At 42.5% G+C, this 21,414-nt stretch overlaps 1 protein-coding gene across 2 annotated transcripts in view; it reads left to right on the top strand.

The window, feature by feature from the left end:
- Nucleotides 1–961: 961 nt before the first annotated feature.
- Nucleotides 962–21,414, top strand: part of TNFRSF19 (TNF receptor superfamily member 19) — a 113,555-nt gene continuing 93,102 nt past the window's right edge. The window contains exons 1-2 of one of the 2 annotated variants that reach the window (XM_057707430.1): nucleotides 962–1,463; nucleotides 2,165–2,212. The gene's annotated coding sequence lies outside the window, so the exon portion shown is untranslated. Of the gene's footprint in view, nucleotides 1,474–2,164; nucleotides 2,213–21,414 lie in introns of both variants that reach the window. The other variant, XM_057707432.1, reaches the window with a different exon arrangement.

Below are 21,414 nucleotides of genomic sequence, written 5' to 3'. Positions count from 1 at the left end.
TCCCAGTCTGCCTGCTCGCACCTTGATCTTGGATTTCCCAGCCTCCAAAACTGCGAGAAATAAACGTTTGCTGTTTATAAGCTGCCCAGCTGATAGTATTCTGTGATAGCAGCCCAAACTGATCAAGGCAATGCTAGAAGTAGAGAGAAACCGATTCACGTTTCTCATAATCATGGTTTTTCATAATTAAAATTATGATGTGACTTAACAGTGCTTGGTGTCCAGGTGCTTCTGAAGTAAAAATGTGAGCTCTATGATGTCATTATGCCATAATTGGTACAAAGTAGAGTTAGTATGGTCCTTAACAGTCTGCAGAGCACTTCCCTACAGCCTCACTCGTTCAAACCTAGAACAGAAGTGACAAACACAAGTGTTCTTCCTGTGATGCTTGTCTCAGGTGCAGATACTGAGGTTCAGAGACGTCTAAACTTAGTACGTGTCAGAGTTGTCATCACTCTGACCTACTAAAGGCCATTCTTTCCCGCTTCACACCATTATCCTTGATCAAACTTTTGTAAAATGTTTCCTGTTACGCAATCCTGGGGCAGGTGAAGTTTCTCGTCCATTTACACAGTCACTGTAAAGCTAAATCAAGAGTGCTGGAAACCTGGATATAATAGAATCCTTTAAAATGTGACAGTATACCAAAAGTACCAAAAAAGAATTTGCTATAGTATTTCTCTGCCACACATAGACCCGAAAATGCCAATTTGGGGACAGAGTTAGTGAAACCACTGCCGTTTTCTCTGGCTACAGCGGCTGAGTGCTCTGCAAACCACAGAACCCCAGCCACCAGCATCGGTCCTGCCGGGAGCAAGCGTGCGGTCTGTGTTTACGGATTGCTTGTTGAAACACGCAGTTTCTCTCTTGCTAAACACTGATTAATGTTGGATTCATTTAAAGTGTTGAATAATAGACCCATCATCGAGCACATGAATATGTCTCTCCCGTGACGGAACAAAACGTCCACAGATTTAGTATATTTTGTGTCTTTTTCCCCGATTTATATTCCCATCGCGAACAGAAATCCTCTCTAGGGAGCTCTGTGCATCTCTGAGATCTCTCATCACTGTCTTTTTTTCCCTCTCATGTCTTTGCCTCCGTTCAGTGACTCTACAATGTTGCCGATTAGATTCTTTGCTGACTTCTTGAAAGGCACACTGCCTGCGTTTACTCACAGGGAAACAACTAGCAAAGGGAGTTCCTGAGCTGGTGGAAGCCAGCCAAGTGCTTCTGGGGCTCCTGCTGGGGCCCATCTGCCTCTGCTGTTCCCTAAGCACAGTGTGGCTTTTCTCTTCTGTCATCCATTATTTCCCTTTCCGGGCAGTTTTGAACCACTGTTGTCTATCCATCCTCTTACAGAACGGGACCAGATGTGTTCTTTCACGAGCCTAATCTGAAGTCTGAGTCTAGAATACAGGATCTCGAACAATCCTTCCAGCTCTGAAGACGCCAGCCCGCAGGTAGGCGAAGGTACCTCTTTTGATTTAAAGTTGTTTCATCTAGAGAAAAAAAAAAATCAAAGGGATCGCTTAATCATTATTTCCAAGGTCTGTAAAGCCGGCCTTGCCGTTGGTAGCATTGATTTAAGGTAGACGAGGATGAATGGTGGAAATCAGTGCTTTTCACATCCAGGGGCCTTGTGCCTCCCAGGGAACATTTGCAGAGTCTGGAGATATTTGTCATTACCTTGACAGGGGCCTGGAAGCAGCTGCTGTGCTCTTGTAGCAGGTGGAGGCCAGGAGCGTGGCTGAACATCCTACGGTGCAAGGGACAGCCTCCCCCCACCCCCAAGAAAAGAATGTTGTTGTGTGAGACGGACACCGTCCTGACCACCACTCACCTGTCTCTGAACCACACAGTTAGGGGAGTGTTCCCCATCTTGTGAGGCAGAGAAAGCAGATAGGGATGTGGTGATGCCTGGTCCCATTCTCTGGCCACCTGTTGCTGATGCTGTGAAATTACTCCAAAGCGACAGGGGCATCCTTCCTCTGTATTTGCCTGTACGTCCGTCCCTTTGACAAGACGGTGGGAAATGCAGGCTTGTAGAGGGTTTTCTGAAGACCGCTGGGATTTCAGACATTCTGATCTGGATGTAGTTTTTCTCTTCATTTTCTGAACTGACTTGACTATGCATTAATGTTGTCTTTACTCTGGTTTTAAGGTCTTCAAAGCAGCTACAGCCGTTTAGAGGGTGTCGGACGTCATTGAGGTGAGTGAACACCATCATCCTGAGACCCGGCTTGTGTTCCACCTGCCCGCTCGGCCTTCAGGCATAGCCTCCTAATAACTAAACTTAACTTGGAAATGTTTTCCGTCATGTTTACATAACGTGTTTTGACCAGCTCAGCCTAGCAGGAAGCCAGAAAAGAAAACTGTAAATAGATTTAAAAAGCTTTCCGATTCACTGCAAACAGTAATCCACATTCAGGGTTAAACCTTGACATTCCAGAAAGATTTGAAGGTTTTATACGGTTTACCCACCCATTATGTTAACTTCTACCTTCTTTCGTATCTAACTTAATTGCTTTGAAAGACAATTCTTACAATGACTGGTTTTGTTTTGTTTTGTGTTTAACCAAGATTTTGCCAATACATGTAGCTTATTTCACTAACTCTCAAATATTTGCTGCCTTTTGGGGATAATATCTTTAGAACTATATTAGATGGCAACAAGTCTGCCAGGATGCTGTCTTAGGTGGGTAAGAGTTCTCTGCTGCAACTACTTATATAGGACACCGGCTGGTGTAGCTTTTAAAATCCAGAACCAGGGTTCAAATCCAGCCTCACCGCTGGAGGGTGGGAGTGCAGCCATGTGATTCCATCTCCATCTCTTCCTTGTGAGTAACATGGGAATCATAGTGCCTCCCTCATAGGTGTTTGTCAGAAGTAAGTTAGTTGAATCAGTGGTCCGCAAAGTGTGGTCCACAATCTGGTAGCGGCATCACCTGGAAACTACTTGAAATGCAAATTTCCTGGCCCTGCCCAGATGCACTACATCAGAGGCCGTCCAGGTGGTTCTGGTGCATGAAAAAGTTTGAGAGCCACCAAGTTAAGCCGTGTTATAATAAGCATTCAGCAAATGTTAGCTATTATATCATCCAGCCACTGTAAGGCTTCTCTTTTCTGAAGTATTTTATACTCCTGTCTACTCATTTCTTTGAAAACGTCTATTTCTGACACGCCCTGGCTTTCATGCCCTCCTGGCTTTTAGTCAAGCACCGTGACTCACCCAGACTCCTGCCCCTCCCGCACCCCTCCTCCTTCCTGGCTCCGGCAACTCCCCACCACCCTGTCCCTGCTCCCCGGCCCTTGTCCTTCCTCCTGAGTCCTGCACAGACCTCAGGGCTGTGGAAGTGCTCTCTCTGCTCTCCCGGGACCTACGACGATGGGAGGAAGGGCACGTGCCCTGACACCAGCAAGCACGGGGACGTCTGAATGGTTTCCTTTAGGACACAGGTCTCCACCTTTGGGGTTCATCACGCTGCACAACCGCAGGGGGCACCATTCATGCCATGCTCCATGCAACCCTGCCCTAGGTGTCGTCCTAAAGGGGATTTTTAGGGCAAATAGGGAGGAGCGATGATGACCCCATAACGCTAAGAATGGTGTTTTTAGGAAAGTGTGGCCTCCGGCGCGTCTCCAAGTGCTGGCCTTGCTCGTGCAGCGGAAAGGAAAGGCTCATTCCGGATGTGGACACCATGTAGAAAGCAAAGTGGCAATGTCACCCTGGGAGGATTTCTGATGGAGAAGGCCTGGTGTGATACCAATGGGACTCCTGTCCTCACTCAGGTTCGCAGGTCAATTTAACAGACAGAAAAAGGAAGAGCGAGCTTCCTTGCCAGGAGTGCCGTACAGCAAGGGGAGGGCAGAGAGTGACCAGCGAACCTCAGCGGGGCAGCCTCGGGCAACGTTGACAGTCATAAACCGTGTTGAAAGCACCTGCCCTTGATTTTGCACGACGTTGGGGAAAGGGGGCTTTATCTCCGTGGTCTTCCTCCCCCAAACCCATGGCCCTTGTCTGATCGTGAGAAAAACATCCGGTGATCCCCACAGAGGCACAGACCACAAAGTTCCCGATCAGTGCTCCTCAGGTCAGCAAAAATACACAGCATCTGAGAAACTGTCCAAGACCAGAGTCGACTGAGGCTCCACGAGCACTGAATGTGATGTGTCCTCAGTGGGATCCTGGATCAGAAATAGGACGTTAGGAAAAGCTAAGGAAATCCGTGTGAAGTGTGGGCTTTAGTTAATAACAGTGTGTCAGTATTGATTCATTAATTGTGACAAATGGACCATACTAACGTAAGATGTCAGTGATGGGGGAACTGGGCAAGAGGTGTATGGGAATTCTTTTCAGTATCTTCGTAATTTTTCTGTACATCTCAAGTATTTCTGAGTTAACGTTTGTTAAAGACAAATAAAACGATAAGACTTGAGGGGATTCAGTCACTACGGAGAGCAGTATAGAGATTCCTTAAAAAACTAAAAGTAGAGCTACCATATGACCCAGCAACCCCACTCCTGGGCATATATCCAGAGAAAACCGTAATTCGAAAAGACACATGCACCCCAGTGTTCACTGCAGCACTATTCACAATAGCCAGGACGTGGAAGCAACCTAAGTGTCCATCCACAGATGAATGGATAAAGAAGATGTGGTACATCTATACAATTGAATACTACTCAGCCACAAAAAATAATGGAATAATGCCATTTGCAGCAACATGGATGGACCTAGAGATTATCGTGCTAAGTGAAGTGAATCAGAGAAAGACAAACACCATATGCTGTCACTTACATGTGGAATCTAAAAAAATGATACAAATGAATGTATTTATAAAGCAGAAATAGACTCATAGACGTGAAAAACCACTTATGGTTACCAGAGGGGAAGGAGGGATAGATTAGGAGTTTGAGATTAGCATATACACACTACTATATATAAAACAAACAGCAAGGACCTGCTGTATACGACAGGGAACTATACTCAACATTCTATAATAACCCACAATGGAAAAGGACCTGAAAAAATAATAGATACATGTATAACTGGATCACTCTGCTGTACACCTGAAACTGACATGACATTGTAAATTGATGACACTTTGATTAAAGGACAAAGGACTTGAGGGGAGAGTGTGACAGCGGGCGTGCGTGGCATTCGTGTCTCAGGTCCAGACACTTCTAACCTTATTTCCTCTATTTAAACATTACACATCAGCCAATAGGATGATTATTTCCTTAAGGTCAGGATTTTACTGCTTACTCTCCACACAGCCTTTCTACAAGAAGTGCTTAATTCTTTGAGAAATTGACAGAAGGGAAGAGAGGAGAAGAAAGGGAGAGACATAACCTTTTGGAGACACAAACAGATTTTCCTAATTTCTTGGAAGATACAAGATATAAAGATGAGGTCATAAAGTACAAGTTAAGGGAGATTTCTACCTGAAGAAACTTGTAAAACAGAAACGGTGGTGAGGAAAAGTAGTGGTGTTTAATTTATTATAAAAGATTTAGCAAGTCAGTTGGGCGCATTGGTTTTTAAAGGCTCTGCTTCAAGATATGCATAGACTTTTAAGGTCCATCCCTAAGTATAAAGCCTGCTAGAGCTCCTCAGTTCAAACAAAGCTTTGTTTGTGGTTACCTGCAGGGTGCCTTCCTATCATATCTTATCTCACAGGAGGCTCTTTAAACAAATACTTTAATAGTCTAGATTTTCCTTGCAGGTATTGTTGCTACTGGTCTATCCAATATTCATTCCCTCACCTTCCTTGCAAAGAACTCTGTCTGTTCAGGAATCTCCCAACCTGCGCAGGAAAGGTGGGCTCCCCCAGGCTTAGGTGGTTACCCTTGACTGCCCTGTGACATCACAGTAATCCCAATCACCTTTTCCACTGATGGTTTAAGGGCAGGAATGTTATTCTGGTCAATGATATGAGACAAGTTTATTGGAGGGTTGTTGGCTCACATTATTTAATGGGCACAGAGTTTCACTTTTGCAAGATGAAAAATGTTCTGGGGATTGGTCGCACAACAGTGTGAATATACTTAGCACTACTGTACATTGAAAGATGGTTAAGATGGCAAGTTTTATGTGTATTTTACCACCATTCATACTTTAAAAGTATATATTGAGTCTTCCAGTCTATAAACACCGTGTATCAATTTGTTCAGATATTCTTTCATTTCTCACAGCAACAGTTTTGTAGCTTTCAATGGCCAGATCTTGCAATATTTTAATTGTATTGGTAGGCACTTCATGTTTTTGATGCCATTGTAAAGACAGTTTTACTACTTCCTTTTAATTTGCATTTCTTCCTTCCTTCCAGTTTCTCTTCTTTTCCCTCTTTCTTTTTGGTGAAGTTGAGCTCAAGTGGAGAGAGAGACATCCTTGCCGTGTTCACAGTCTTAGAAAATGTTCAGTTTTCCTCCATTAAGTAAACTCTAGGTTTTTCACAGATTATCAGATTGAGGAAGTTCCTTTATAGTCCTAGTTTGTTTAGAGTATTTATTATTAGTGAGTGTTGGATTTTGTCAAATACTTTTCCTTGCATGTACTGAGATTATCTGGCAGTTACATGTATTCTGTTAATATGATGAAGTATCTTGATGATTTTTATCTTAAGCCATCCTTAGATTCCCAGCATGAAACTCACTTGAACATGACACATTATCCTAAAATGTAACGGAAAACCCAAACGACCGTTTTGGCTAACCTGATATTAATGGATTTGATTGGCTAACATTGGCTAAGGATTTTTTTGCCTCTATGTTCACAATATACATTTGTAAGTGGATTTCTTGCCTTGTAATGTCATTTTCTGGATTTGGCATCTGGGCAATGCTCACATCATAAAATTAAAAAATATTCACTTATTTTCTCTAAGGTTGATAGAAAGACTTTGGGTAGAATTCAGCAGTCCAAAACTATCTGAGTCTGGAATTTTCTTTTATCGAGAGATTTAACCACAGGTTAAAATATTTTATAAATATAAGCCTATTCATATTTTCTAGTTCCTCTTGAATCATATTGGTAGTTTGTGTCTTTCAAGTAATTTGTCCATTTAATCTCTTTTTAAATTTATTGACATAAAGTTGTTCATAAGTTTTCATCAAATTTTGATAATTTTTGACTATTATTTTAAAAAAAATTTTTCTGCCCTCTCCTCACTCAAATATGTTAAATCACTTGATATTTTTCCACGTGTCACTAAAGCACTGTTCATTTTTGTCCAGTCATTTTTTCCCTCTCTCTATGCTTCAATTTGGAGTTTCAATAGCTGTGTGTTCAATTTCACTGCCCTTTTCCCTCTGCAGTGTTTAATCTGCTGTTAATCCCATTCAGTGAGTTTTCTCTTTCCAGGTATTGTACCTTTCGACTCTAGAAGTTATACGATATATGTACATCTGATTAAGTTCTTCCAGGTCTAAAGCCTGGAAGACATTAGGTCTCACACTGCTGGTTTCCCCTCCCTCCAGAATCACACCCCTGTGCTCTCCATGGTCCAACATCTTTAAGCAGTTGTTTCAAAAATTTTGTCTCATTTTTTATTTAGTTCTCCATGGCATGAGGGCAAGTCCCTGACAGCAAATGAGCTTTTAACACACTAACTATATAATCTTTTTCCCCTTACCCACCTTGTTTTTTCAGTTTCTCCTACTAGAATGTAAGTTCTATAAGATCAGGGAATTCAGTCTCCTTCCTGCTACATCTCCATTACCTAAAATGTACCATAAATATTTGTTACATTATTGAATCAATTATTTACTTCCTCTGCAATTTGAAGTACTTTAGGCAAGAAAGAATGATACTATATTTGCTCCAGTAAATTCAAGTTTGGACGTGGCACAGTCAGTGTTCAGGATCGTGAGCTACTTTCAGGGGTGTTTAGCCAGTCTTGAATCAGTCAGCATGTGAGGCATCGCTAATGAGCAAAATGTATGTGGAAAACGGGCTATCGCTGGTGAAATTAAAGGTATTCAAAATATGGGGATAGGCTAGCATATTTCAGACACATTCCTCACCTTCATAGGACATAAGAATTCCTCACCTTCATAGGACATAAGAAGTCACTGAACCCTTAGTGATGGCATGAGGCTTAATCTTTAAACAATCTTGTCTCCAGCCATTTCCAGGCAAATATGTTTGCCTAATAGCAAGTATGGAATGTTGTCATGCATTTTACACAGAGCACTAGCCAGAGCACCTACATGTACAGAGAGCTGGAATTTCATCTAGATTAGAGAACCAGTTTTATATCTACTTTTTAATCAGTGTTTGTTTAGTAAATGTTGGTATGTGTGCAGAAGTTGGTCTAAGATATGCTTTCATTATACCCAGTAGGGAGGTTTTGGGGCAGCAGCTAACCTTCTCCCACCTCAAACTTTTCAGGGGTTCCTGCTTTCTACCAAAGAGTAGCCAAGAGTTATGTGTAATCAAATTTACTAAGATCAGATTGTAATTGACCTACTTGGTTTATTCCCAAGAAAGTTAACTTAAGAAAAATCTAGTAAGGTGATTCGTCTCATCAGCAGATAAAAGGAGGGAATTTTATGACCATGTTAGAAGATGCATCATAGCTTTGACATATGATTTCTAACAAATTTATGATTTTGTAAAAATTTAGCAAACAAAAAATGGAAGAGACCTTCTTTAACTTGAAAGGTATTATACCCAGATCTAAGATTAAATAGGCTTATGGAATAAAATGAAAACCAAGGAAAAGTTTTTTTTTTTTAACATTTGATATGAATCAGTGAGGAAAGGATGAAGTATTCAACCAACTCCGCTCCTTCTACTACCTGGAAGGAATTTGGCTTTTTGTTTTAATCTTAAGGTCCTAACAATCTTTGATTTAAAAGTCTGAACTACTTTAATAGAATACTAAAAAGCTGAATACCTCATCTTTTACCAACAACATCTCTGATACAACCTTATTGTGTGCAAATGGTTGTATTGCATATTCTGGGATAACTGGCAGTCCCCTGGGGGAGAGCACATCTATTTTATTCCATGCACAAAAATAAATTCCAAATGCATTTAAAAATCTAAGTGTAAAAAGTAAAAGACTGAAAACTAGAAGAAAGCACTAGAGAATATCTTTATAACATTGGAATATGGAAATAGTTCTTAAACAAGACAAAAGCAAACACCTTATCAATTCATCAAAAAGATTTATAATATATTATAAAATAGATTTTATAATATATTGTAAATGAATATTACCATAATATAAATATTTATAATATTTTATATTATAAATAAATATAACATAAGTATTTTTATTAATTCTTTAACTTCAGTAAAAAAAAACTTAGGCAAAGATAAAAGGTAATTGATACACATACAATCGGCCACAGTTTAGTGTCAGAATTTACATGTGACATTCAGCAAAACAATAAGTAAAACACAAACCATGACAGAAACTGGGAAAGTACATGAATGGGTAGTTCGAAGAAGAAGAAATATAAATGGCTAATAAACATTTGAAAATACATTCAACCTCACTTGTAATCAGGGAGATGAAGCTAAAGATAATGAAACAGTATTTCATACTTAGCAGCTGGCCAACGTGTAAAGCCAAGCATTGGTCGAGGAGCACTGGCAACCGGGACAGCTGGGAAGCAAGTTGGCAGCAGCTGGCAAATCCCTAGATTCTGCGTTTAGATCTCCTTGTGGAGCTGTCCCATGTGTGCCCTTAGCGTCGTAGATAGAGACGCTTCGTGGAAGTCCACTGCTGCATCTCGTAACAGTGAAAAGATGGAAGCAACCGAAACACTCAGCACCAGGCAGTGAACAAGCGTTAGACGTTAAGCTCCACGTGGCAGAGATGATTCTCAGTGCCTAGATCCAGGCCCAGCTCTTAGTAGGCGCTCAATTAATACTTGTTATATATACGAATAAGTGAATTCTAGGACGTTCACGCTGTGTTGTGTCATACAGCACATGAAACAATCTACATGCGCCAACATCGATGCATCTCCAAGAAAAGACCTGCAAAAGAATTTGTGGAGTCTAAATCCATATAAGTAAACTTTCAAAGAGAAACACGTCTTCTCACCTAACACACCATATATATTGTACTTCGTATTTGCTCATTTTTCTGTCCCTGCACTGTTTCCATGTCAGCTCCAGGAAGGCGGGAATGTTTGTCTGTTTTATTTACTGCTGAATCCCCAGGAACTAGAACATCGCCCGGTGCAGCGTCGGCTCAGGATAGAATATAAAGGCAGCGCGGTCAGGAGGCTGACCTCTTTCAGGACGGTGACTGCCTCTGGGGACCGAGACATGTGGGTGGGATGTGGGGGGCGGCTCCCGATATATTTTGTACTGTTTTATATTTTAATCAACAACCAAAAAATAGAAGTAAATATGGCAAATGCTGGCATGAAACAAATCTAAGTAGCGCATACTGTTGTCTGTCACATTATTTTTCATCCTCTTACTTTGATGTGGTGAGTGATATCTATATAAAAAGCAATCGTCTCGCGTGTAGAGCTGGCCAAGTTTTACACGTGTATACGCCCGCTGACCGCCAGCTGAGTCCACATTCACGACGCCCTGTGGGGTCTGCTGGTGCTCCTTCAGGTTTACACTGGTCCTGCCCCAGACAGCCACTGTCCTGGCCTCGCTAATTCCTTAAATCTGCCTGTTCTTGATATGCATATGTATAGGTTCATACCACGTATGAACCCATTTCATATGCTGGGTTCATGTAGTCAATTTCACTTTTAGTCTGTTTAACTTTATTGAGGTTTATCTGCGTGGTTGCACGTAGCAGTAGATCACTTTTTAAAAAAAAATGTCGTCAAGTATTCTGTCGCGTGAATAGACCTGCGTAGGCTCCCACGGTGGGCATTTGACTTTTGCCCCCTTGTTTCTGGCCTTTATGTATAAAGCCTCTATACGTTTCTGGGACATGCTTGTTTGTGGACGTATGCTTTCATTTCTCTCGCATAGATCCTGGAACTGGAATTTCTGAGGCTTCGGTTAGGGATATGCTTGGATTTGGTAAAAGCTGCCAAGTGGTTTTCTGCAGTGGTGGCACCATCCCCGCCAGCAGCAGCGCTGGGTTTCCGCGGCCCCGGGCCTCAGGAACGCCTGCGGCTGGCCATCTTCCCAAGCGGCAGCCGTGCGGGGGGCGCGCAGCTGCCTCTTGTTTAAGGTCTAACGTGCGTTTTCCTCCCTCCGGGCGAGAACCTCAGGCACCTTCCTTTTCCTGTTAGCCTCGGGAGCCCTCTTCTGTGAAATGCCCCTCCAACAATTAGGTTGTCTGCTGTTCTTATCATTCATAAGAATTCTTCCTCGGTTCTGGAGGCCCCTGTATCGTGACTATCCTTCCCTAGTCTGGCTTCCTTTTCATGTTCTTAATGATGTTTTTTGGTAACTAGAAACTTAGAATCTTGATGAGATCCACCTGCATGTTTTTGGTTATTTAAAATATTTTTTAATTTAAAAATTTTAATTAAAAAAACAAAAAGAGAGAAGGCCCTTTCCCTTTTCCTCCCAGTTAGTACAGTTTGGAAGAATCCTCCCTCCCTTCCTCCCTCCCTCCCTTCCTCCTTTCTTCCTTCCTTCCTTCCTTTCTTTCCTCCTTCCGTCATTCTCCTCCTTCTATCGTCTTTCCTCTTGTATCCCTTCCTTTTTCTCTTTCTTCCTTCCTTTGCTGTATATTGTATAGCTTGTCTCTACCTCCAGAATCAGCATGGAGGGTAAGCCCTGCCTACCCTCCACGGCCCTTCCCTTCTTCCCCTCTGCCCTCTCCCCTACGAGCCTCCCCTGGGGGCAGACACAGGTCTTCCTCCCTGGGACCTGGTGCCCCGCAGGCCTGGACGGGCGCTGGGGGGAAGGCCTGGAGCCCAGCCCCCCAGCCCTGTGCGCCCTGAAGGAAGGGCAGGCAGGTGGCAGGTGCCGTTGGGGCAGAAGCTTGAGCTGCGCAGAGCAGGCCGCGTTCACTCCATCTTCTGAAAAGTCCCCGGGAATGGATGCTGGCGTGAGAGCTGCGTCGTGGCGGGGCGGCCACACACTCACAGCCACTACAGAGGTCGTTCCACTCCTCCTCGGGACTGCGTGTCCGCTGCTCACTCAGCTTCAGGAAGGGTGATGCGAGCACGGAGCACTTCCCTAGTTTGATGAGCGCGCTGAGGGGCTGCCCTCACGAGGGGGCAGGAAGTGATCCGAGAGCAGGGAGGGTGACCTGAAGGGGCTTCATGTCCAGCCAGGTCCACAATCGGATTCCTGCCTGTGCCAGTAATGAGAAAATGAGACAGAGGTTAGAGTCGCACTTCATGGAAGCAGGGAAAACGTCCTGTAAGATGAAAGCAGTATCCACCGTCTCCTGTGGCATCCCCTGAGCAGGACACTGCTAGCCTTCTGCATCTCAGTTTGAAAGCTGAGCCCGGGACATCCCTGGTGGTGCAGTGGTTAGGACTCCTCGCTTCCACTGCGGGGTGCTTGGGTTCCATCCCACATGCCACAGGGTGCAGCCGGAAAAAAATCTGAACCCTGACTTCTCCCAGACTGAGCCTTCGTGTACATGCTCTCCACCACCTCTGTTTTGCTCACGATGACCTAACACACAGCTGTCTCTGTGGCCACATATAAGCTTCTTTCAATCAGGGCTGTTTTATACCCTCTGAGTCTGACATAGCATTTGGCTCATATTAAAAAGCATTAATAAATATTTTTTAACTAACTTCTGGTCACCTTGGAAGCCAAGACAAAAGTCTTTTTCCTAAACATTTTATATATATGCCAGGAAAGATTCTTACCACTTTAAAACAAGGCCCAATTCCTGTTGGAAAAATATTCCCTTCCCCAGGTACAGCGTATAGCATCACAGAATAAATGGGCCAGGAGAGAAAAATAGCGCTCTTGTTTCACAGCTTTTCAAAGTATGTCTTTTAAAATTCCTGTAGTACTGATAGATACCACCAGAGCCGTCTGTCCGCTTGTAGCTTCCAGCAGGAAAGTTCCTTTGAGGATCTCCCTGCGTCTCGCTTACGAACTTCAAGAGCTGCTTTAAGTGCTGTGTCTGCGTGGGAAAGCTGTCATGAGGAATCCTGGATCTCTGGCCTCTAACAGGAGGTTTCTGTTTTACTTCTTAAGGTAACTCAGAAGGGCTGGGTGTAATCTACAAAGCCCTATTGTCTAGGTAAAAATTCCTCCCTTTCCCTTGCACACTTCATGGTCATTAAGACGCTAGGCTGTGTTACTGTTAACAAGGCAAAGATCTGAATTCCAGAAATAGGAAATTTGGTCTTAAAGAAGATAGTATTCAATGTTATCTTACTAATCTTCCTCTTAATTCACATTAGATTAAGCAAGCACCATTGTGAATGACACTCAAGCCGTCTTTTTTTGGACAATGGAAAACAGGACTGGGTAGGCTAGTGAGACTTTTGTGTGAAGCTGAGAAACGTCAGTAAGAAATAGATTTGGAGAATAATACTAAAGAATTTATAGAGGAAAAAACCTAGATAACATAGTACATAACACAGGGCATAGCGTAGAAAAGAGAGTACAAGCTAATCCACGCATCGACAGAGTGACAGAACCAAAGGGGAGCAAATTTGAGAAACAGGTCATCCCTAACAGAAGTCATTCATTTATTCATTCAGCCACTGTTTGTTGGCCACCTGCTGTGTCATGCCCCGTGTGAGATGCTGAGAATTACTACCGACTCCTAAAAGGCATTGGTCAGCCCCTGAAGGAGCCCAAAGGGCAGGCCTGGCCCAAAGCCAAATTATGAAATATGCTAACAACAGGTATCTTTGCTTTTCTTAATCTTCTTGTTGCAACCTTCTCCCAGCCGCTCTTTCCTCTCTGCAGTTCCTCTTCAAACTCTAGGGGTCCGAATTAAAAACTTATTCTAGGAAATATACATAATATACATAGACATATATATATGTACATCTCCTAGTATACTCTAGGAAACATGCATATATATGTCTCACTAAGACGTGTGTGTGTGTGTGTGTGTGTGTGTGTGTGTGTCTGTCTGTCTGTCTGTCTGTCTGTCTGTCAGTGAGAATTTGGGTCTCCCAATAGCGTTCATGTTTGAAAGTTTATCTACTTCAACTGAATACGTAAATAGTTACACCTTAGTGGGAATTTAGGTCCACTATCCTCTCCCGTAGTATTCCTGTTTTAAAGCATATCTATTTCAGTTAAAATGCTTGACTGGCTCCAAAAGGAAGCAAATCAGAAGAAGGTAGAAATAACCCGTCAGTAGACGAACATGAAACGTCCTTTCTGTTACCCTTCCTCCCGGGTAAGCCATCCCACTTTTCATTGTTGTTAGGAACTTGAAAGGCTGGCTTATTTACCTGTGTGCCTGAAATAACTTCAGTTCTAATGAAAAGGAAAGTCTTGAGTTAGGTCAAGTGCTCCAGGGATTTACATCACGGAACAGCAAAGGAATATTTTCTCCGTAGTCTGCTTCCCCGGAGACTGTGGTTGGCCTGCGCAGAGTGGCATTTGTTAACAGGAGTAAGCTGATATAGATGAGAGGGTCCAGAGCAAGGCACCAAAATGATCAAAGGAGTGGCTTGTGCATTGAGATCAAAAGGCCTGGCAGAGCACAGACTGGCCGGGCAGTGGAGGAGAGGGAGGGGATGCTGCCTGGGTGTGCGATAAGAGTTCTACAAATATTTAAAAGGTGTTAACACCCGAGAAGGCAAGTCCTTATTTTGCTTCCTTGGAGGTGACATCATGTGAAACAGTAAAGGTAAAGCTAAAGAAAGATCAAAGGACCCAGAATATCAGGAAATCTTTCCTACGAATAACAACTGAAGTTTTTGCGAAATGTCAAGCCTTAGGTGCGCTACGCCCGTAGCAGAAACTAACCACGAAGAACTTTCCTTGTTTGTGAATCGTTGCCTTTCGTACCTTATTATCTATCATTCAATGCTTATTCACCCACCTTCTCCTACCTGTTGCCCAAGTTCTTTCGTATCCTTAGAGGTCCCATCAATGACACTGCACCTGCTTTTTGGCAGAATATGACTCATGTAGCCAAGTCACACAGACACATACAAACAGGAAGCCTTTGAATCGTGGCCGCTGCTGTGTGTGCTCCGTAGGTAGCATCTTTGTGAATCAAGGGATGCATAGTTTAGAATCACAGGGTTGAAGAACCAGAAGCAAGCTTAAGGGAACTGCTCTCATCAGAGAGGCTGGGTGACTTCTCCAAAATGCACCAGCCTGATGCCTGAGCAGAGAAAAAAACCAGGTCTCACCCCCATGGGGCCTGGTTCCCAGTCTATGGCAACACGCTTTTCTTTCCATAGTGCAGGGCTCTCTGACTCTGTGACAGTCTCAGCTTCGTTTTCCTTAAAGCTATGATTAGCAAATTTTAGGAAATGTTTCTTTTTCAGATTTCCACATTCTCCTACTTTTATTATTGCTGAGATCTAGTCAAAGCTGCACGTTAGTTTCATCGGCAGGACGGCTCTCATCCTGATAGGCAATGACATTGGACAAGCCTCCCCTGAGGGTCGGCCCATCACTGTCTGGTTTCCCCCAGACACAGAGGAGCAGCCCTGCTCAGCACACCTTCCGTATGTAGATGGAGCTTCCCGTCGGGTGCACTCAAGTCCGATGTAGGAAGACTCTGAGCTGCCAAGAACCCTGTAACATTCTCCCCATAGCCTGCGACAGTCTTACCAAAGGAAGTGTGGAAGGTTGGGACTATGCTTATTTCTTTCTACCTGAGAAATTCACTGGCGACAAGATGAGTGTGGTGGGCGAGCTGTATCTCACGGTGATGAATGGTGCATTTCATCCCCTGAACTCACCCTCCGCTGACTGTCTGTTTGGTTCTGGGCTCTGAGCTGGTCTCGGGGTTGGCGAAGATGGGTGACGCGGGGTTCCTGCCTTCCAGGAGCTCAGAGTCTGATGTGCAACGTGGAAACAGGGACCAATTTATAACCCCATGTGGTGGGAGCGACGATACAGCCAGCAAGTGCTGTGGAGATAGAGAGTCCCGCAGAGACAGTAAGTACTGCAGACTGAGTACATAGTGCTTATTGTAAATCACATCAGACATACGAATGCTGAAAACCCTTTAGTGCAGTGGTCCCCCACCTTGTTGGCACCAGGGACCGGTTTCTGGGAAGACAATTTTTCCACGGGGGGTGGGGGGGGGTAAGGGGATGGCCCAGATGGTAATGGGAGCAGCCGAGGAAGCCCGCAGCTCACCTCCTGCTGTGTGGCCTGGGTCCTAATAGGCGCTGACCTGTCCAGGGCCCAGGGATTGGGGACCCCTGCTTTAGCATGTAAACGAAGTACTCTGGAGGCTGTGAAAAACCAGGAGACTAGTTCAGAGACGTGAGGCTTCCCAATCATAACACAAAATCCCGAAGTCAGGGGCAAAATTAAATGTGAAATTGTGCATTAATGCGCAACGGTGGACCCTGGAGGGAGGGAATAGGAAATGAAGTTAGAAATGAGGATAGAAGGAGAAACAAGCAACGTAAAACGAGGTGAAGTACAATACAACAGGACAGAATAGAGTAGAGTAAAATGCATCAGGAGGGCGTAGGCAGACAATAGTGTGCCTCGAGCTAAGAGTAACGATTGATTGATGATTGATTGATTGTGTTAAATGCATGTACAAACATGGAAAAGCTTAAAATGCAGCAGCAGATTTGGAGACGATATTTGCAACATATATAACAGATAAGTTATTGTTTATAGTACCAAAATTATCATTTCAAATCAATGGGAACACTAAATAAGAGAAAAAGACAGGAAATCACAGCGGTGGCCATACAAATGACCAATAAATATGTGAAATTGCCTAACTTCACTTGTAATTAATATGGATTGCAAATTAAAGCAATGAGATAATACTTTTCACCTATCTAATTGGCGAAAATGTGGAAAATACTGATACATTTCGATGTGACGCAAAGGTGAAGGTTGGAGTAAGGAGGGCATTTCTACGTGCTGCTGGCAATAATGCTAAACGGTGCGACGTTTTTGGAGAGTAATGCAGCAATACCACAAAACGTGGGACGCACGCCATTTGACCTCGCAGTGTTCCAGGAGTCTTTTCTAAAGAAATGTTAGCATTTTCTGGCAAAGATGGTACCTTTTACAATAACAAAATAACTGGGAATAACTTAATATCCACTAATAAGGAAATACACTAGCATCCTGATATATTTAGTGTACAAAAGTTGTTTTAAAACAATAGAGCAGCGTATAACATAACCACCTTTTCGTTTAAAAAGAAAATAAATGTGTGAGCGTGTGTGCATGGGGTGGTGGGCATGTGTTCAGTGTGTGAACCTGTATAGGTGCACATCTGGAAGGGCTCCCATCACAGGGCTGGCAGAGTTGGCCTGTGTAATAGGATTAGAATGGAAGGAAGGAAGGAAGGAAGGAAGGAAGGAATTCCTTTTCACTCTACACATTTCAATGTCCTTTGAATTTTTATTACAGATTCCTGTACTGCTGTTCTGATCTCTAAGTCACATTTCTCTTTTCACGCCAGACCTTTAGAGAGGAAATGGTGCAATTTCTATTAGAATTCCAATACAAGAGACCTTTTTTTTAGTAAGCTCATTTGAGGACAGTGTCTTATTTTGCAATCTCTACCCCAGTGTCAGAGAGGTTCCCCATAAAGGGAGCGATTGTCAGAGACATTTGCTTCCTAAAGCTTTGCACGTAGATGTGCTGATGAGATAAAGCAGCAGCAACGCACTTCCTGTATTAAATATCACACTGAAGTAGCACTTAAGGTACAGACCAAAAGGTTAAACAAACATGAGAGGAAGAACACACTTGTCAGAAACCAGCTTGCTAGCTGCCTTCTCCATTCAGGATTTGCCAGCAATGGAAAGCTTCTTGCTTTAATCATTTGAATCCATATAATTTTTTATAAAGAAGAGTACATGAGGATTAGGGGTGATATGGGTAATGTTTTTTACTTTGTTTTTCTGTACTTATCCACTTTTCTATAACAAATGTATACTGTTTTTGTAATCAGAAAAAAAAAAAAAAAACCCATCCTTGAAATTTAACATTTTTAATAGGAGGACTCATATGCCTCCTGTGGGGGGATTTCTGTAGCCCAAGAAGCCCAGGTTAATTTGCAGAGGCTATTAACACTCAAGTTGGCAGGGATCCCTACTTGTGAAAACTAAAGCAGTGTTTTAGAAAAGCTATTTAATTAATTTAAAAAATAGTGAAATAGTGTGATCTTGTTAAAAAAAAAAAACCACAGCCTTGGAATCATACGCTCCTGAGGGTGATTTTAGCCGTGTGACCTTGGAAGGGTGATATATCTTTTTGCACCCTTGGTCTCCTGGCCTGTGAACTGGGGGAGCTGATCGTGAACCTAGCAGAGGACCAGACTGAAGGGAGCTGGTTAACCAGGAACTACTGTTAATAGCTCTGCAGAATGCACTTGAAAACTGAGAGTTCCATTGTGTCCCCAACCTCTCAGAGACCCCAAGTGAGCTGTCAGACCATCAAGGCATTGGAGGAGGGCTGGACGCTCTCCTGCCTCCCATCAGAGACTCGCTCCTGGCAGTGCCCCAGGTGCACGGGGCCCCGCGGTCCTTCACTTCGGGCTTTTTACCAGTTGGACTTCCTCCAGCTTTCACGGGCTGAGGTCTTTTCTGTCCATCATGTCCTGTGCAGCCCCTCCAGACCATACCCTTAGTCTTAGCACAGGAGGCCCTGTGCCTTGCTACCATCTCTGTAGGAAGCCTGCACCGCAGCAGGATGGCAGACTCACAGAATGCTGCCCCCAGCCCCCAGCACACACAGACCACCTCGACGGTGTTCCCACTGTTCCTCCCCGTTTCCGCGGTGACTCCTGCCCTCCACCAGACCCTTAGCTGGTGAAGGACCAAGGATCCGTCTCTGTTTGGGGGCACTCTGCCCCTCTGACAGGGGAGGACTCACTCACTGCCTAGCTGTCCTTGTGTGTGAAAGTCCCTTCAAATCATTGAAGCTTATACATGCAGTATATACTTCATTTCTTATTTTGAGGGAATCTTATTTACAATCTTATACATTCATCTAAAGAGTGGTGAGTCCTTAACTTCAAACGTGATGAAGTATCCCCTCTGAAAACTGTCATAATACACGTTGCATTTTTTGATGGTATAATATAATACTAAAATATCGCAGTAGCAATGAAAAAAATCAAAGTTGTACACTTTCAAATGCTACAAAACATGTTGCTTGCCAAAATGCAAAGTATCTTTTGACGTCAACATGAGAAATGTTTAGAAAATGCAGAATAGAGGGTGTGTTTCTCTTCCAAAGAGAAACAACTTTCTCACCTGTTACAGTCAGAAATGAATTTTTTTGAAAGCAATACTTTAAATCGCTGGGAATTAAGATGCGTTCCATACTTACTGTTAACCCACGCCAGTGCTGTTCCAACACTGATGAAAACCCTAGGGGACAGGTGCTCTAATTATCCCAGATTTTAGAGGTAAGGAATCTGAAGTTTAAAGTGACTTATTCACACTCAGAATTTCATATGGAAATACTGGAATTTAGCCACCACAGCCTGGCACAAGAAGCCATTCCCCTAAGCAGTGTGACTCCAGCTAAGACATTTGAAGGTGAAAAGGTGACTAGAACAGTTTCTTTTTGCAAAATTCCTTATATCTGCTTCCAACAATGTATGCAACTCTCACTTGCTTTTAATGATCTGTGAAGCTGGAAAATAAATAGAGACTAAATTCTGAGGCTCATACAGTCTATAGGCTGTGACCTTGAATAAAGTTAGGAAAGGTCCATAATGTTGTCATTTTCTACAAACTAAAAGTAGCAACTGCATAGTGTATGCTTTCTTAAAAGATAATTTTATATCTAGGGAAGAAATAATACCAATTCTACACAAACTTTCATAGAAAACAGAAGAGGAAGAAACACTTCCCAACCTATCAATATTTTATGAGGCCGGCAGCACCCTATACCAAAACCAAACAAAAACATTACGAGAAAAGAAAACTAGAGATCACTATCTTTCATGAACATAAGTGCAAAAAAATGGAATCCAGCAATATATTAAAAAGCTCAGATAGCACAACCAAGTTCCATGAGTGAAAAACAGACCTGACCCTACATTTAAAAATTAATCAGTGTAATTTACCGCATATACAAACTGAAGAAAATGTATATGATCATCTCAATAGATGCACAAAAAAGCTTGTCACAAAAGTCACCATCCATTTAGGATAAAGAAAAATCTTAGAAAATTAAGGATAGAGGAGGCTTTCCTCAATTTTATGAAGAACAAAATCCCAGACAAAAATCCCAACAGCTGCCATTGTACTTAGTGGTGAAAGACAGGTGCATTCTCCTCGATATTAGGGTGAAGGCAAGGCTGTCTTCCCTCCCTGCTCCAATCCAACATCCTAACAGAAGCCCTAGCTAGTGCAGTAAGGCAGGAAAAAGTGTGTGGAAAGTGAATAATTATCCATTTACTCTGCCACTTTACTTTACGATTACGTTTTATTTTGCAGGACTGCTCTATTATACTTCTTTTCAAAGATAAATTTCATCTTTTCCTGATTTTATTCAGCAATTATAATTATTCTGTGTGTTATATACCCCCAACTATGTGCTAGGTGCTTTTCAATTTCATAGATTATGCATCATTAAATATTTTGACTTTAGGTTTTCAGCATTTCTTAAAGTAGACTTTTAAGGGCAGGCTTTTCTTTATCTAATATTGTACTTCCTGATGAAGCCAAAATCTCTCTCTCTGTAGTATTATTCTGGAGACATTCCTTACTGTATCTTTCTGTATGTTCTCACCATTCCATTAGCAGTCTAATTACCTCGTATATCATGTCCAGCTTTCAACAAAAGATTATAAGTCCTGTTAAAAGGCAAGATAATACACAGTCTCACGAGACAAAGCAATCTTCAGAACTAGGCTCAGACATGACACAGATTTTAGAATTATTACATGGGAAATTTAAACTAACTGCGATTATATGTTAGTCATTAATAACAGAATGGTTATGTAATTAATTAATGATTATATAATTATGATATATAATCATTAATAATATATTAATCATTATTAATATATTAAGGACTCCAATGGAAAAAGAAGACAACATGCAAGAACAGAGGCAAAGTAAGCAGAGAGATGCAAATTCTAAAAGAGAATAAAAAAGAAATGCTAGAAATCAAAAACATTGTAACCAAAATGAAGACTGCCTTCAATAGGCTCATCAGTACACAGGACACAGTGAAGGAAGGAATCAATGAACTTGAAGAAATATCAGTAGAAACTTCCAAGCTTAAATGCAAAGGAAAAAAAAAAAGAAAAAAAATCTATGGGATAATTACAAAAGGCACAACACACAAATAATGAGAATGTCAGTAGGGGAAGAAAGAAAGAAAGGAGCAGAAGAAATATTTTAAAT

Source organism: Hippopotamus amphibius, chromosome 14 (genome assembly GCF_030028045.1).
Source record: "Hippopotamus amphibius kiboko isolate mHipAmp2 chromosome 14, mHipAmp2.hap2, whole genome shotgun sequence".
NCBI lineage: Eukaryota > Metazoa > Chordata > Mammalia > Artiodactyla > Hippopotamidae > Hippopotamus > Hippopotamus amphibius.
The sequence above is the reverse complement of the archived record's forward strand: the minus strand, read 5'-3'. Positions and strand labels throughout refer to the sequence as shown.